The sequence below is a fragment of the Neovison vison genome, chromosome 12 (assembly GCF_020171115.1).
Source record: "Neovison vison isolate M4711 chromosome 12, ASM_NN_V1, whole genome shotgun sequence".
Lineage (NCBI taxonomy): Eukaryota > Metazoa > Chordata > Mammalia > Carnivora > Mustelidae > Neogale > Neogale vison.
Genome location: NC_058102.1, coordinates 52,613,962 through 52,630,406, shown reverse-complemented (window position 1 = coordinate 52,630,406; position 16,445 = coordinate 52,613,962). Strand labels below are relative to the sequence as shown.

The 16,445-nt window shown below is 42.4% G+C and overlaps 1 protein-coding gene across 1 annotated transcript in view; it reads right to left on the bottom strand.

The window, feature by feature from the left end:
• Nucleotides 1-11,764, bottom strand: part of RIMKLB (ribosomal modification protein rimK like family member B) — a 156,002-nt gene extending 144,238 nt beyond the window's left edge. Inside the window, exon 1 of the mRNA XM_044227381.1 lies at nt 11,590-11,764. The gene's annotated coding sequence lies outside the window, so the exon portion shown is untranslated. The remainder of the gene's footprint in view (nt 1-11,589) is intronic.
• Between the last annotated feature and the right edge of the window lie 4,681 nt (nt 11,765-16,445).

Sequence of the window (16,445 nt, the reverse complement as noted above, 5' to 3'; positions counted from 1 at the left end):
ACTCGTCATAAGTACACAGACATACGTGTGGAGGAAGTTGTTTTAATTAGCCTTGAAGTTCCAAAGAAGGCTTTCCAGAGCAGAATACCCAGGAGCTTAATATTGTTTTAAATAATTTTTTAGTATTAAAATATTTAAATATTATGCACATAGAGAGAAGTGCATGAATCACAAATGACACTTTGAGAATTTTCAAGACTGTATGACAATCACCAAGATCAAAAAATAGAGGGCACCCGAATGGCTCAGTTAGTTAAGCAATTGCCTTCAGCTCAGGTCATGATCCCGAAGTCCCAGGAGGGATCAAGTCTCTCACCACATCAGGCTCCCAGCTCCATGGGGAGTCTGCTTTTCCCTCTGACCTTCTCCCCTCTCATGGTCTCTCTCACTGTCTCCCTCTCAAATAAATAAATAAAATCTTTGGGGGAAAAAAAAAAGTGTTTCTTAAAAAAAAAGAAAAAGTAATAGAACATTACTAGCATTTCGAAGCTCCACTTCAGCCTCCTCTCAGTCCTCTTGCTTACATTAACAGAAATTAGGAGTGAAAAGTGGTAAGGAGGGGTGCCTGGGTGGCTCAGTGGGTTAAGCCTCTGCCTTTGGCTCAGGTCATGGTCTCAGGGTCCTGGGATCCAGCCCAGCATCAGGCTCTCTGCTCAGCAGGGAGCCTGCTTCTCCCCATCTCTCTGCCTGCCTCTCTGCATATTTGTGATCTATCTATCAAATAAATAAAATCTTAAAAAAAAAAAAAAGGAAAAGAAAAGTGGTAAGGATATACTTGGCAGAAAGAATGGCATAGATTGAGAGGTTTAGGGATGCGTGGGTGGCTCAGTGAGTTAAGCATCTGCCTTCGGCTCAGGTCATAATCCTAGGATCAAGTCCCACATCAGAGCTCCCTGCTCTACCTGTCACTACCCCTACTTGAGCATTATCTCTGTCTCTATCTCTGACAAATAAATAAAATCTTAAAACATAAAAAAAAAAACCCAAATAAACACTGAGAGGTTTAAAGTAGCACAGAAGGTAGACATTTCTGTGACTTAGGTAGTGGAAGGAAGGGGGTGGTTGGAGAAGAGCTATCTCCTGTATAAGCAGAAGCCTGATCATGAAAACCTGTCTTTTTGTTTTTGTTTTTTTTTTTAAGATTTTATTTATTCCAGAGAGAGAGAGAGAGAGAAAGAGAATGCACAAGCGGGGGAGACAGGCCCAGGGAGAGGGACATACAATGGGTGTGGGAGCATCTGGCTCTCTGCTTTTCGGGGAGCCTGCTTCCCCCTCCCCCTCTGCCTACTTGTGATCTCTCTCTCTGTCAAATAAATAAATAAAATCTTTAAAAAAAAAGAAAGAAAACAACTTGATGGTGATCTCATCGCCAGGAAAGAAAACAAACGAAGAAAAAAGAAAAGGGTGATGAAGACAATGGGTTTATGGTTTTTTTTTAACTTCTTTGTTTAAATTCAAGTTAGTTAACGAAGTGTATTATTAGTTTCCAAGGTAGAGTTCAGTGATTCATCAGTTGTATACAACACAGCGCTCATTGTATCACGTGCCCTCCTTAATACCCATCACCCAATTACCCCCATCTGCCCATCCACCTTCCTCTAGCAACCCTCACGTGTTTCCTAGAGTTAAGAGTCTCTTATGGTTTTCTCCATCTCTATTTTCATCTTATTTTATTTCCCTTCCCTTCCCATGTTCATCTGTTTTGTTTCTTAAATTCCACATACAAGTGAAATCATTTGTCTTTCTCTGACTGACTTATTTTGCTTAGCATACTATCCTCTAATTCCATCAACATTGTTGCAAGTGACAAGATTTCATTCTTTTTGATGGCCAAGTAATATTCCTGCACGTGTGTGTGTGTATGTGTGTGTGTGTGTGAGAACACATCACATCTTCTTTATCCACTCATCTGTCAATGGACATCTGGGCTCTTTCCATAGTCTGGCTATTGTGGACGCTGCTGCTATAAACATTGGGGTGCACGTGCCCCTTCAGATCACTATGTTTGTATCCTTTGGATAAATACATAGTAGTGCAATGCTGGGTCATGAGGTAGCTCTATTTTTAACTTTTTGAGGAACCTCCATACTGCTTTCCAGAGTGACTGTACCAATTTGCATTCCCAACTACAGTGTAAGAGGGTTCCCCTTTCTTCACATCCTCACCAACATCTGTCATTTCTTGAGGACAACGGGTTTATGTTGAGACATGTTAAAGCAGGAAAATGGTTTTAAATAAGAGATGTGGGTTGGAAAAAATAATTTGGTAGTTATCAGCTTTATACTTTCTTAAATGAATCCATGCATGTGTAGGAAGTCCCCAAGAAGAAAGCAAATAAAATGCAAACAAATGAGAGAGAACTGGGGAGTACAGCTATGTAAGATGAAGAAAAGGAAAGAGTAATCTAAAAATGAGTCTCAGAAGAAAAATCCAGAGGAAAAAAAGGCAAACCAAGGCAGCAGCATCTATGGAGGCAAAGCAGTAGGGAGTTTTCAGAAAGGAATATTTAGAGGCAAGTAAGATAGTAAGTACCGATTGGATTTAATGATGTGGAGGAGCACAGGGACTTCAGTGGAGTGGTGGAGGCGGTGGGTTGAGGAAACGATGGCCAGGAAGAGTCATTCTTTCATAAAGCTTGACTGTATGAGGGAGAGTTAGAGGGTTGGTATTCTTATGCCCACTGCTGTCTTAGAAGAAGATTATCTGAAACACGATAGACCCTTGATACATATGTTGTTCTGATTGACTGCATCTTCATTTTTTTAAGATTTTATTTATTTGCTTGATAGAGATAGTGAGAGAGAGAACACAAGCAGGGAGAGTGGGAGAGGGTGAAGCAGGCTTCCCTCTGAGCAAGGAGCCCGATGCAGGACTCAGTCCTGGGATCAGGACCTGAGCTAAAGACAGACCCTTAACAACTGAGCCACCCAGGCTCCCCTTCATTTTTTTTTTTTTTTGAAAGAGAGAGTGGGCTTGTGGGCTGGGGAGGGGCAAAAGGAGTGGGGGAGAGAGAATTTTTGTTTGTTTTTTAAATACTCTATTTATTTGAGAGTGAGTCAGAGAGAGCACAAGCAGAGAAGAGGGGCAGACGGAGAGGGATAAGCAGACTCCCCACTGATCAGAGAGCCCAATGTGGGGCTCAATCCCAGGATCCTGGGATCATGAACTGAGCCAAAGGCAAAGGCTTAACTGGCTGAGCCAACCAGGCGCCCCTCATCAGTAGATTCTTAATTCTACCGAGACTGCCTGCAACCAGGCTACAACTTCTCTTGCCTGGAAGGCACAAATAATACGTATCTCCTGCTGTGCTGGAGAGCAGACAGCGTTATCTTTTCTGTGGTGGATCAGAGCAGGTGACGCCGGACATCACAGCAAGCCAAGGACTGCAAATACGTTAGTCAATGATGAATCTGTCAGGTCTTACTGAGAGGAGGGCTGATACCATATCCATCAACAGTTGAGATTACCTCAACCAATCCCTCCTAAAAAATGTGAAGGTAGATTAAAGGACATCAGGAGATTTGGTAAACTCGGTTATGGCCTGGAGTCTGAGCAACCCTAGACCTTGCAAACTTCTCAGAGATCTAAAAACGATTTATTTGAGACCTAGAAGCAAACACCTCTAAGATACAGCTTACCCATTGCCAAACTCCTGAGAAGCAAAGTAAATAAATGTTTAATTAAATAGCAACAAAACATTATATGCCAACTGGCCAATAGTTTCTTAACTCACAAATAAATTTAATGTTACATATAAAGAACTTATATATAGTAGGGTCCCCTGTGTTGTACATAGATTTTTTTAAAGATTTTATTTATGTATTTGAGAGAGAGAGTGAGAGAGGGAACACAAGCAGAGGGGAGTGCGAGGGGAGAAGCAGGCTTCCCACTGGCAGGGAGCCCCATGTGGGGCTCAATCCCAGGATGTTGGGATCATGACTGAGCTGAGCCACGCAGGTGCCCCATGCGTATTTTTTAAAGGTACTCTTTAAAAAAAAAAAAAAAAAAGGATTATTTATTTCTTTATTTACTTAGACAGAGACAGAGCACAAGCAGGGGGAATGGCAGGTGGAGGGAAGGGAGAAGCAGTCTCTCCGACGAGCAGACAGCCTAACATGGGGCTTGATCCCAGAACACTGGGATCATGACTTGAGCCCTGAGCTGAAGGCAGACGCTTAACTGACCTGAACCACCCAGATGCCCTGTTGTACATATTTTTAAACTTTTTCTCTGTATTATATCTTGACACCTTAAGAAGGTCATCTGGCAGGCCCAGTGGGAGCATGTGACTCTTGATCTCAAGGTCCTGAGTCTGAGCCACATGTTGAGCCTAGAGATTACTTAAAAAACAACAACAACAACAACAACAACAAAAAAGCACCTAAAACTAAAACTAAAAAATGAAAAATAACCTTCCGGCTGGGAAGCTGCTGCCCCTCCTGGGGTCTAGCCAGTTCTTAGAGAGACCAAGGACCCAGCATGTCCTTGATGTGCAAACACCAAATCCACAGCCACACCTCCCCTAGTTGGCCCAATCGCCCCAGGAGGCAAAATTCCTCTTCCGTAGTCATCCCAAGGCCAGGTACTAGGCAAGGAGGGACCATCTCTATAGGTTAGAGCCCAACCAAATTATCCACACTAGGTAATCCCGAACTGTTGACCTATCCTGCCTTGCCTCGCTCCCTGGAAACTCCAATGGAAACTCTGCCCTAGACCTTCCACTCCCTCCAAGTCTTCTGCTTCTTGACCACTCTGATGGTCTTCCCTGGGGCTCTGTTTGACACACTGTGCCTCCTCTCTCTAGAACCTACGGATAGAGTACATTTTCCCTGATTGTCTCGGTCTCCTCTTACGTGGCTGCACTTGACTGACAATCTCATAAAAGAATACAAAGCGTGCCCCAACATAGGCCTGCCTCAGGACTACAGGTCTTAAAAGAGTTCTTAAAATAGCTCCTGGTGATCTCCTTGACCCATCACTGATGATTGTATCTTACATGTGCCTCTTCCCCAAGGCCATGAGTGTATCTGGTTGAACCCGGAAATGCCCTCCCGCCCCACCCGGGTCACACACTGTACTGGGTATTCCCTTCAACCCCTCACCACGTCTCTTGTTTTATCAAACATAGACGGCAGGTTCTTGTCATTCTCAGGTTTAACCTTTTCTGGTTGAAGGGGAACAGAATATGCCACCGCCAAATATGCTCCTTTGGCGTATTGATTATTGTGAATTAAAGCCTTTTGAGAAACAGCTGTGCAAGAAGGACACTCCTACCCTTCCTTGTCCTCCTGGAAGCAGGTGATAATCCCATGTGAAAGGTACCTTCCCCGTAGCAGGGTGGGGGAAGGCATCCTTCTCATCAGAGACGGTGAATTTTGGACTGAGAAGTTCGTACAAACAAGTCTTTTACTTCTTCACCATTTAGCTCTTTGAAGCTCAAACTCTGTTGTTTTGCCAATTCCACACAAATTTGTGTTTGTCTAAAAGTTTCCTGCTTTGGTCACTTCTCTGAGTCTCATATTTTTATGGGGCTGCAGTACATATAAAATTAAATGTGTTTTCTTCTTGTTAATCTGTCTTATGTCAATGTAATTATTATTTTATTTTATTTTTAAAAAATATTTTATTTATCTATTTGATAGACAGAGATCAAAAGTAGGCAGAGAGGCAGGCAGAGAGAGGGGGGAGGAGGAAGCAGGCTCTCGCTGAGCAGAGAGCCCGATGTAGGGCTCAATCCCAGGACCCTGAGATCATGACCTGAGCAGAAGGCAGAGGCTTTAACCCACTGAGCCACCGAGGTACCCCTGTCAATGTAATTATGTAGGCCAAAAAATGTAGAAGAATGGAATATTTTTCCAACCCTACATAGTTTTATTATTTCTTTAGAAGAAGTTTCTAGGATATGGAATAAAGTACTTTTTAAAAATTCCTTTTTTTTTAAAGATTTTATTTATTTATTAGAAAGAGAGAGAGAGAGAGAGAAGAGAAGCAGACTCCCCACTGAGCAGAGAGCCCAATGTGGGGCTTGATCCCAGGACCCCGAGATCATGATCTGAGCTGAAGGCAGCTGCTTAACCGACTGAGCTATCCAGGTGTCCCTGCAATACCTTTTTAATTTGTTTGTGCATCAACTTTAAGACTGGTATAAAGGAAGTTGGCAGCCTAGAATCTATATTTCAGCATGGTTTTATTATGCTTTATCGTACAGGGGATATATGTTGTTTCTTTGTAGGGAAACAAATGGCTTGAAGTAATATACAATTTTACTGAAGTCAGAGAAGTTTATTACATTGTGGTATAAGGATGTTCTTAGGAAGCATTGATTCTCCATGGAAATGTGATTTGGGATGCAGCTAACAAACCCATACAAGCATTTCCCTTTTCAGGGATTTGGGTGCTCAGAAAGACATAGGGTTATTTTCCTTATTATTTTAGACTCTAGATTATTCTACTTTAATTGCTTACCTGACTATATAATCCCTCGTACAGCTCTCATTATAGATAACTATTGCACAAAACACTGCACAGTCTTCTACTTAATGACTAGTCAGACCCCAGAAGAATGTCTCTTCCCTTTCTCTCTAAGAGAATGGGATTTTAAAAAAGAGAGAGAGAGAGAGAGAATGGGATTTACTCACCCACGTTACCTTTGCAGAAATCCCACAGAATTTATCCCTCCATCAAGAGTGTACCATTCTTCAGCAGCGATGGGCTTATCCTAGGAACTTTCTCAAACCTCTCTACCCTATCCCTAGCCCAGAAGATTTACACATTCACCAGCTTTTCTAGGATATTTGATAAGTTGTGGGGTGCCTGGGTGGCTCAGTGGTTTAAGCCTCTGCCTTTGATTCAGGTCATGATCTCAGGGTTCTGGGATCCTGCCCCGCATGGGGCTCTCTGCTCAGCAGGGAGCCTGCTTTCCCACCCCCCAACCCTGGCCTGCCTCTCTGCCTACTTGTGATCTCTTTCTTTCTGTCAAATAAATAAGTAAAATCATTTTAAAAATAAGATATTTGATAAAGTACTAACAGAAAATCCAAGCTACAGAAGTTGACTGGTTTGCTTCTTAATATGTCTTCCCTACCTCCAGTCCAAGCTGGAAGACTGCCCCCTTCTTTTCAAGCTACTATGGTAATAGAGTTAATAAACCCTTTAGTATCTCATTTCCAACAACCTTTCTCTCTCTTTTTTTTTTTAAATTTTATCTATTTGACACAGAGAGAGCACAACAGGCAGAGAGAGAGAGAAGGAAGCAGACTCCCCGCTGAGCAGAGAGCCCAATGTGGGGCTCAATCCCAAGACCCTGAGATCATGACCCAAGCCGAAGGCAGAGGCTTAATCTACTGAGCCACCCAGGTGCCCCCCAACAACCTTTCTCGATTCAGATATACCCTTGTTGAAACTTCTAGCTCACAAACCAGTATCCAGCTCCCATAAGAGTGAAAAAGAGCAGGTGCTTGAGAAACTGCCAGCCTTCCTCTGAGTCCTGGGCCATCTCTAACACTTAGAGCAGTAGGAAGACCATGTGACCCAAAGACAGAATCTGGTTGCTTGCACTGCTGGGTATACAAGAGGCGAACTTAGGTCCCACTCCATACAGGTGTCCAAGCTGGGGGCTGGTGTCTCCTTTATTCCTGGCCCCGTAAGCCATAACAGCAAACTACTACATGCATCCACATGCTGGTTCACAAAGACAGTCACCAAATATTGTCAGTGCCTACAAGCCTAGGAAAAGCAAGAATGCATTTCCTATTAATTTCATAAAAATGGTCAGAATTCTGGCAGCCACAGATGGCACACTTTATTTACAAGATGAGAAGAGGGCTTCAGGGAGCCAAAAAGAGATCGTGAAGCGTCCTGGGGCTAGTTACAGCTGGGAGGGGGGGGTGCTCGCTTCGGCAGCACATATACAGCTGGGAGGGGGGGTCCCACATCATGGCTGAGAGGCAAGGGAAAGATGTGATTGTCGGGATCTGCACGGGTTAGCCGGGAAGAGGGCTGCTCAGGAGAGAACCTGTCTGAAGTCACACACCACTGGAGAGATAGGCACAAAGCCTGGCTAGGTTGAGGCAGAGCGAGCTGTTCTAATCTTTGGACCGTGAAATGTGCACAGCACAAATAACCACCTCTGAATGTTAATCAAATAAAACCTGCCCCTAGGGTTTTAAAGCTGTCATGGTCCATGAAATCTGGTTTCTTTTTCCTCCTGATTTAAATCCCACAGGGATGTCATGTACCCTTTATCAGAGATGAGATCCAAGCCCAAAATTAAGCCAGGAGGGATAAAGAATACTGAAACCAGTGAGCTACAGAAGTTGGCAAAGGCCTTCATAAAGATTGGTGAAGTTGAACTAGAGTCTTAAAAACACAAAATCAGTCAATGATAGAATGATAAAAATTAGAAGGAACCTGGGGCAATCATCTACTTGGGAGTATAAACTTTTACTTTTTTAATCCTAACTATGACACTATTTTAATGAAGTGTTTTCACATGGGTTCACACAAAAATGAGATTTCATAAGTATATACTACAAAACAACTCTGGCAATCACATATATGGCAATAGCAATGTAAGCTCTGAATTCCACCCTGTGCATCAGGATGGCTCATCTGTTCCATTATTTTAATTTATTCAAGATACTATTAATCTTTCTTTGGTACAATACCCGGTGCTGTCCTTTAGACTTCTCTTGACATTGACAATTCTATTATAAAACAGTTATTCCAGATCATCCAATGTACTCTTCTTCTTCTTCTTTTTTTTTTTTCAAGATTTTATTTATTTGAGAGAGGGAGAGAGAATGAGCCAGAGAGAGGGGCAGAGAAAGAGGGAGAAGGACTCCTCGCTGAGCAGGAAGCCCCATGTGGGGCCCGATCCCAGGACCCTGAGACCATGACCTGAGCCTACCCTTAACCGACTGAGCCCCCAAGGGGCCCCCAGTATACTCTCATTTGAAAATTTGTAATTTGTGTCTGATGATTTAAGTTTGGGAGACACTGCCTTGGCAGTTTCAAAGGTGCCAGTTCTTAGCAAATACTGGATCTGTCATCAATGCTAGAAACATTAATAGCAGATTTCTCATTATATAGAGCAAAAATTATGAACTTTTTTACTTCTTTGTGGGAAGGTCAATATTTATTATACCGTTGTGTACACAGGTACACACATCTGTGTGTTCACTTGCTCTGAGTTCTGGGACAAGAAGGTAGTTACTCATAATATAATTCAAGTTTGTTGGTTCCTTTGACTCCAGCTTTGGCATTTGTTCCAACAGTGTCCATTTCCTCTTTAATATTTAGGCGATGAGGGGTGCTTGGGTGGCTCAGTCGATTAAGTGTCTGTTTTCGGCTCAGGTCATGATCCCAGATTTCAGGGTTGGAGCCCCGCATTGGGCTCCCTACTCCACAGGAAGCATGCTTCTCCCTCTCCCACTCCCCCTGCTTGTGTTCCCTTTCTCCCTCTGTCTCTGTCAAATAAATAACAAAATCTTATTTTAAAAAAATTATCCAATGAGCAGGGCTGTCTGAGCAGACAGAAATGGTTCTGTCTCAGAAAACTAACTTTATACATTAAAGTGAAGAATATATCTTTCATGATAAAGGATCAAATGTTTAGGGGCACCTGGGTGGCTCAGTGGGTTAAAGCCTCTGCTTTCGGCTCAGGTCATGGTCTCTCTGGCTGCCTCTCTGCCTGCTTGTGATCTCTGTCTATCAAATAAATAAATAAAAACTTTTAAAAAAAGGATCAAATGTTTAAAAATATGAGATCAAAAAGTCAGTCACCATCAGGGCACTGATCCCAGGTACCAAGAAAGGATATACTGTTGTATTAACTAGCAGAACAAGGGTCCACAGCTTACTTCCTCTGGGGGATATCTTAGAATTGTAAAATCTGGAGGGAAATAGATGTGACATGTAAAGAGAGTTGTAAGAAATGCTCTTTTTGTCACAAATAACTGCTTCCTCTTTGGTGAGGCAGTAGAGTGGTGTGCAAAGACCTTAAAATGTGGAGGCAGAATCACTTAAAACTTAGAAGCTATGTGACCTTGGTCAAATCATTTGACCCTTCTGTGCTTGTTTTCTTAATTATAAAGTAAGAATAAGAACAGTACTTACTTGATGGGATAGTTGCTGAGATTAAGTGGGCCCACATATATGAGCAATTTATACCAGTACCTGCTACAGGATGAGTACCTTTTTGTGTTTTTTTAAGATTTTATTTATTTTTTTGTCAAAGAGAGAGCACAGTGCACAAGCAGGGGGAGTGGCAGGCTGAGGGAACCGCAGGTGCCCTGCTGAGCAAGAAGCCTGAGGAGGGACTCGATCCTAGGACCCCGGGATCATGACCTGAGCCAAAAGCAGGCGCTTAACTGACTGAGCCACCCAGGTGCCCCATACACGACGAGTATCTCACATAACTGCTGTTTTTATTACTTTTCAACCCAGTGCTTGTGATCAAGCCATACAAAATTTGTTTCCCTGATTTGTTTACAAGGCTGCTTCTACTCATCATACTGAACCTATAGGTTTCCCAAGCACCCATGGTCTCATTGAGGGTGGGGGGAAGGCACTTAATCTGTAACTTTGAAACTCAGGGAGGCAAAAGTCAGGATTAGAGACACAGTTGTAGAATAATGAATAAGAACAGCTTTCATTTATTGAGTGCTCATTGTATTCCCGGCTGTTCTAAATGTGCTTTCCATGTTCATCTCATTTGATTCTCCTAACAACCCTACGTTATAAGAACTCTACTATCCCTCATTTAGAGGATGAAACTGGAGCAAACAGGTAAAGTAACTTGTCCCAAATCACACAGCAGGAAGCAAAAGAGTTAGAACTGGAGATTCCAGTTTGTTCTCTTAACTCTCAGACATCATATTGTCATATAATATTTATATATTGTAGGTGGGCCGATACTCAGCCAACAAACACAGTGCAACCAGACTAGTTGTCTGATTGGCTGGAGCCCTGTTCTGACTTAGTTGGTGCTTGGGTGATATCAACTATTACTCTATTATGACTATCACTTCCGATTACAGATGGTTGTTGAAGCCTTGAAGACGGAGGAGATCTTTTGAGAAGTGTGTTTTTACAATAAAAGAAAACTAGTATCTGAGCACCATGAAAGCAAAGGTGGGATCCGTTTTAGTCACTGCTAATTTTCCAAAATTGATTTTACCCAGTCTCTGCAAATATGTAAAGGAAGATAAAGATCGAAGAGAGTCTATCTGTCCTTAGCATAGGTTTTCCAAAGGAGTTGAAGAGCAAAAGATAAGTAAATAAAACAATGTGTATACACTATTATTTCAAGAAATGTGGCTGGGAAGAAATGGACACAGGACAGTACCACATTATTGGAGAAGAGAGGAAAGGTTGCCTTTTCTACTGGGCATTTACGGCCTCATTAATGACATTCTGAAAAGTCTAACAAACCCTTAAGAATTCCACAAAATTATTCCAGAGTTCATCTACTAAAAGAAACATGGAAAATAAAAAAATGAAAATAAAAGAAACATGTGAGAACACCAAGAAAAATTCTGAAAATTGTTAAGAATACCAAGAAAATAGCAAGATAATAACGGGGCTTACCTCTTAGTTACTTGACCTCCTCCTCCTTTCTACCTTCCTTCTCAAACTCAAGCACAGACTTTCTTGGTCACACCCTCAGCAATATTATCCAGTGTAGCCATTTGGCTTTCAGAATAGCTAACCCATCCTGTTTCTGACCATAACAAACTATTCTTCAAGCTCCATTGTTGAAATACACCCACGAGACCTGTTTCATGATCTAATCAAGATTTCCAGCTGGTTGACTTTTCTGACTTTGCCCAACCTACCAGTCCTCTTCCTTATTTTCTTTCTTATTCAGCTCAAACTCGGACTCATCTGAAGCTTTTTTGCCCCTCACTCTATTGCTTTCATCTGCTAAAACCCCATCTGCCGTCTCCATGCCTGCCCCTTAGCTCAGTGTGACTGGAGAATGCCACACAAAAGGGAGATTAAAGACTGTAAATTGAAGACCACCATTCCAGACGGGCCCTTATGACTGCAGAGCATAGTGAGTCTACTCAGCTTTTCCTGGGGACTCTCTCTTCTCACCTCGGGTAGGAGGAGGTGAAGATGAGAGAAATATACTTATACTCTGGTAGAGGTAAAAGTCTTAAGAAACATTGTCAAAGAAAGTAAAATAATTGAGTACCAAGTCTGATACTCTTCACTCAAGGGAAATTCATCCAAGGACTGGGGGAGTCCAATGCTTCACGAACAATGGAGGGCTCTTCCCCAGGGATGTTTGGCCAAAATTGAGTATTATAAGTCATTAGAAGCCTCAGCTTGGAAACTTGGCATGATTCGCTAGGATGTAGGGATTTCCTTATAAGGCTAGCAGACCCTGTTTTCTAGGGTAAGGGGAGCTAAAGCCGAGTGTGTGTGTGTGTGTGTGTGTGTGTGTGTGTGTGTGTATGTGAAGAAGGGTTGTGATTAGTGAGATGCTTATTTAACCATGAAGCATTTCTCATAAGTACGGACTGACTTAGGTTTCAACTAGTTTTGTGCTGTGGACTGGCCACCATTTTGTGGGTCCCTAAATGAGGTTCTGGACTCAATTCCAATATGGGAGGGAGGTTACCCCCAAAGCTCAGGACACCAACTGGTGTCCACTCGATTCTGACACTATCTACTGGGAGATAGCATCAGTTTACACAGAATGAAGGCTCAGTCCCACAAGATTGTTGTGCAATGCCCCCCCCATCCCTGACTTCATACCCCAATGGCAGGTTGATTACCTTTGTATTGACTGATCGGCTACAAGCGGGGAGTTTCCAACAACTCCCTGCAAAAGGATACCAATCATAAGTCCAGGCTGTCACCTGTGCTCCTGACCAGCTGGCTATAAATCAGGGTCTCCCTCAACCCTCTCCTAGGATTTGATTAACTTGCTAGAGGGGCTCGCAGAACTCAGAGAAACATTTTACTTACTAGAGTGCCAGCTTCTTATAAAAGGATGTAACTCAGAGACAACCAGATGGAAGAGGTACAATAAGCAAGGTGTGGGGAAATGAGGGGAGATTCCACGCTTTCTCCAAGTGCAATGCTGTCCCCAAATCTCCACCTGTTCACCATCCCTGAAGCTCTTCAAACCCTGTCCTTTTGGCTTTTCAAAAAACGATGTCTCGGGGCGTCTTGGTGGCTAAGTGGGTTAAAGCCTCTGCCTTTGGCTCGGATCATGATCCCGGGATCCTGGGATGGAGCCTGAGTTGGGCTCTCTGCTCGGTGGGGAGTCTGCCCCCGCCCCCGCCTGCTTCTCTGCCTACTTGTGGTCTCAGTCTGTCAAATAAATAAATAAAATCTTTAGGAAAACAAAAACAAAAACAAAAACAAAACGATGTCTCAGGGCACGTAGGTGGCTCAGTAGGTTGGGCCTCTGCCTTCAGCTCGGGTCATAGTCTCAGGGTCCTGGGATGAGGCCCGCATCAGGCTCCCTGCTCAGCAGGAAGCCTGTTTCCCCCCTCTTGCTGCCTGCCTCTTATCAAATAAATAAATAAAATCTTAAAACAACAACAACAAAACGATGTCTCCTTGGGGCACCTGGGTGGCTCAATCATTAAGCAACTCCTTGGGCTCAAGTCCTGATCTCAGGGTACTGGGATGGGATCCCACATCAGGCTCCCTGCTCAGTGGAGTTCTGCTTCTCCCTCTCACACTCCCCCTGCTTGTGTTTCCTCTCTTACTGTCTCTCTCTCACTGTCAAAAAAATAAAATCTTTTTTTAAAAAATGATGTCTCCAGTGCTTACGCAATGATGGATTAAATCATTGGCCGTTGAAGATCCGTTTAACCTCCAGCCCGTCTCCCTCTTGGAACTTGGAACTGAAAGTTCCAACCCTTTAATCACTTGGTCAGTTCCCTGGGCAAGCATCCCTCTTTGTTAAGTGACCCAAGGCATTCCAAAAGTTACTTCATTAACATACAAAAGACACTTTTATCATTCATCCCTCCAGCCCCTTAGGAAATTCCAAGGATTTTAGAAAGCCCTGAGCTATAAACATGGATGAAGACCAAATAAATATTTATTGCAATTCAAATTTTAATTCACAGTATCACAGTCCAGATATACAAATTACCTTTATCAGCGTGATACAGAAACTAGAGATTTATATATTTGACTGCAGAAAATTTTAACATTTCTCCAAAGGGGAAAAACAAAAACATCAAAAGACGGAAAAATACATATGACAGAAATGGATGTTTTCTCTAATGTACAAAGCTTGTTTACAAATATTAATGGAGGAGAGATGACAAAACTAACAGATAAATGGGCAAAGGATAAAAACAGACAATTCCCAGAGGGGCTGTTTTTCCATTACCCAGTGTTGGCAAGAATGTGGGAAAACTGGAAGTTCACTTTTTGTCTTAGATATGTTCTTTCTGGACCTCTTTGCCTTCTTGCCCCAAACTATGTAATTACTTACTGAGTCTACTGTTATCCTGGGATCTCCCTTCACTATCACCCAGGAAAATTTTTTCTCCTTTCTTCTGTGCTTTAAACTTTTCTGAGCAGACAACATCAATACTGTCTTAAGAAAGAGTTGGAAGTTGGGGCACCTGGGTGGCTCAGTGGGTTCAAGCCTCTGCCTTCGGCTCAGGTCATGATCCCAGGGTCCTGGGATAAAGCCCCGCTCAGCGGGGACCCTGCTCCCCAACCACCCCCACACCTTACCTCCCCCACCCCCCCATCCCCCGCCTCTCTGTCCACTTGTGATCTCAGTCTGTCAAATAAATAAAATCTTTTTAAAAAAAGAAAAAAAAGAAAGAGTTGGGAGGTTTAACCAACTCAGTCACCCAGGTGCCCTGAGGATTTAAAATACTAGCAAAAAGTTTGATGAATAGCAGGTCTATTATAGGTGCTAAAGTGCTGTGGTCAAATTCTAAATCCCCGGTGCTCCTGGGTGGCTCAGTGGGTTAAAGCCTCTGCCTTCAGCTCAGGTCATGATCTCAGGGTCCTGGGATCAAGCCCCACATCAGGCTCTCTGCTCAGCGTGGAGCCTGCTTCCTCTCTCTCTCTCTGCCTGCCTCTCTGCCTACTTGTGATCTCTGTTAAATAAACAAATAAAAATCTTAAAAAAAAAAAATTCTAAATCCCAAGCAAGAACCATCAGGTTAATCAATTCCCAAATTCCTGCCACAGAAACTGAGAGAAAGTTTGTCTTGACTAAGCCACTAGGTTTTGGGGTAATTTGTTATATAGCAATAGATAACTAATACAGTAGTATTAGTTAATACTAACACTACTAATACTAATAGAAATTTCCAACTTCAGTCTTCCCTTTCCTTAAGCTACATATTATCTTAATCATTTCCTTTTCCTTAAGCCATGATCATCAAAATTTTATAGAGTAAATTAAGGCCCAGATAAGTTAATGTACTTATTCAAGTTTACAATGTTTAAGTGATGAGCTATGAACATTTTCAGGTTTTCTGACAGACAGACGGTGTTCCTTGTATCCTCTCATGTTGACTTTAATAGTTTTGAATTATTGATTTTTTTTTTCCCTAATGAAATGATGACTAAAGACAGGAAGGTCCTCTATTAACCACTCCCCTAGGCCCTGGGGATAAAAAGATGGGTGAGGCAGGTCCAGTGGCTTTTGGATAAAGTCGAACTGTGAGATGAAGGACTAGTACAGGGATAAATCTCATGAGAGTAGTGGATATGAAAAAGCCCAGATGCAAAATGTCAGAAAAAAAGGAATCCGAGTGAGTATTTGAGCAAGACAGAAATTTCAAGATTGAAAAAATTTATATTGACCTCAGAGATTAGTCAAGGATCAAGCTAGACTTATTTTTCTTCGAGAATTTTGGTAATCACAGGCATATTTTTATTTAATATGTTATGTATTTATTTAGAGTTTTAGGTCTTTTTTATATTGTTCCATAACTTTATCACATAATTCTTATATTGCTCATCATTCACACTTTAATGACTTAACCATGCCAACTTCCCAAATCATAAATTTAATATTCAAGTTAGCAAAACTCTTATTTTTTTTTAATACTTTATTTTTAAGTAATCTCTACACCCAACATGAGGGTTGCAGAGGGAAAGACTCTTAAGCAGACTCCAGGCTGAGCATGGAGCCCCAACTCAGGGCTGGATCTCACAACTCTGAAAAATAACCTGAGCTGAAATCACGAGTCAGACTCTATTTTTTTTTTTTTTAAGATTTTTATTTATTTATTTGACAGACAGAGATCACAAGTAGGCAGAGAGGCAGGCAGAGAGAGGGGGGGAAGCAGGCTCCCCGCTGAGCAGAGAGCCTGACTTGGGGCTTGATCCCAGGACTCTGGGATCATGACCTGAGCCGAAGGCAGAGGCTTTAACCCACTGAGCCACCCAGGTGCCAGACAAGTCAGACTCTTAACGGCTGAGCCGACCAGGAACCCCAT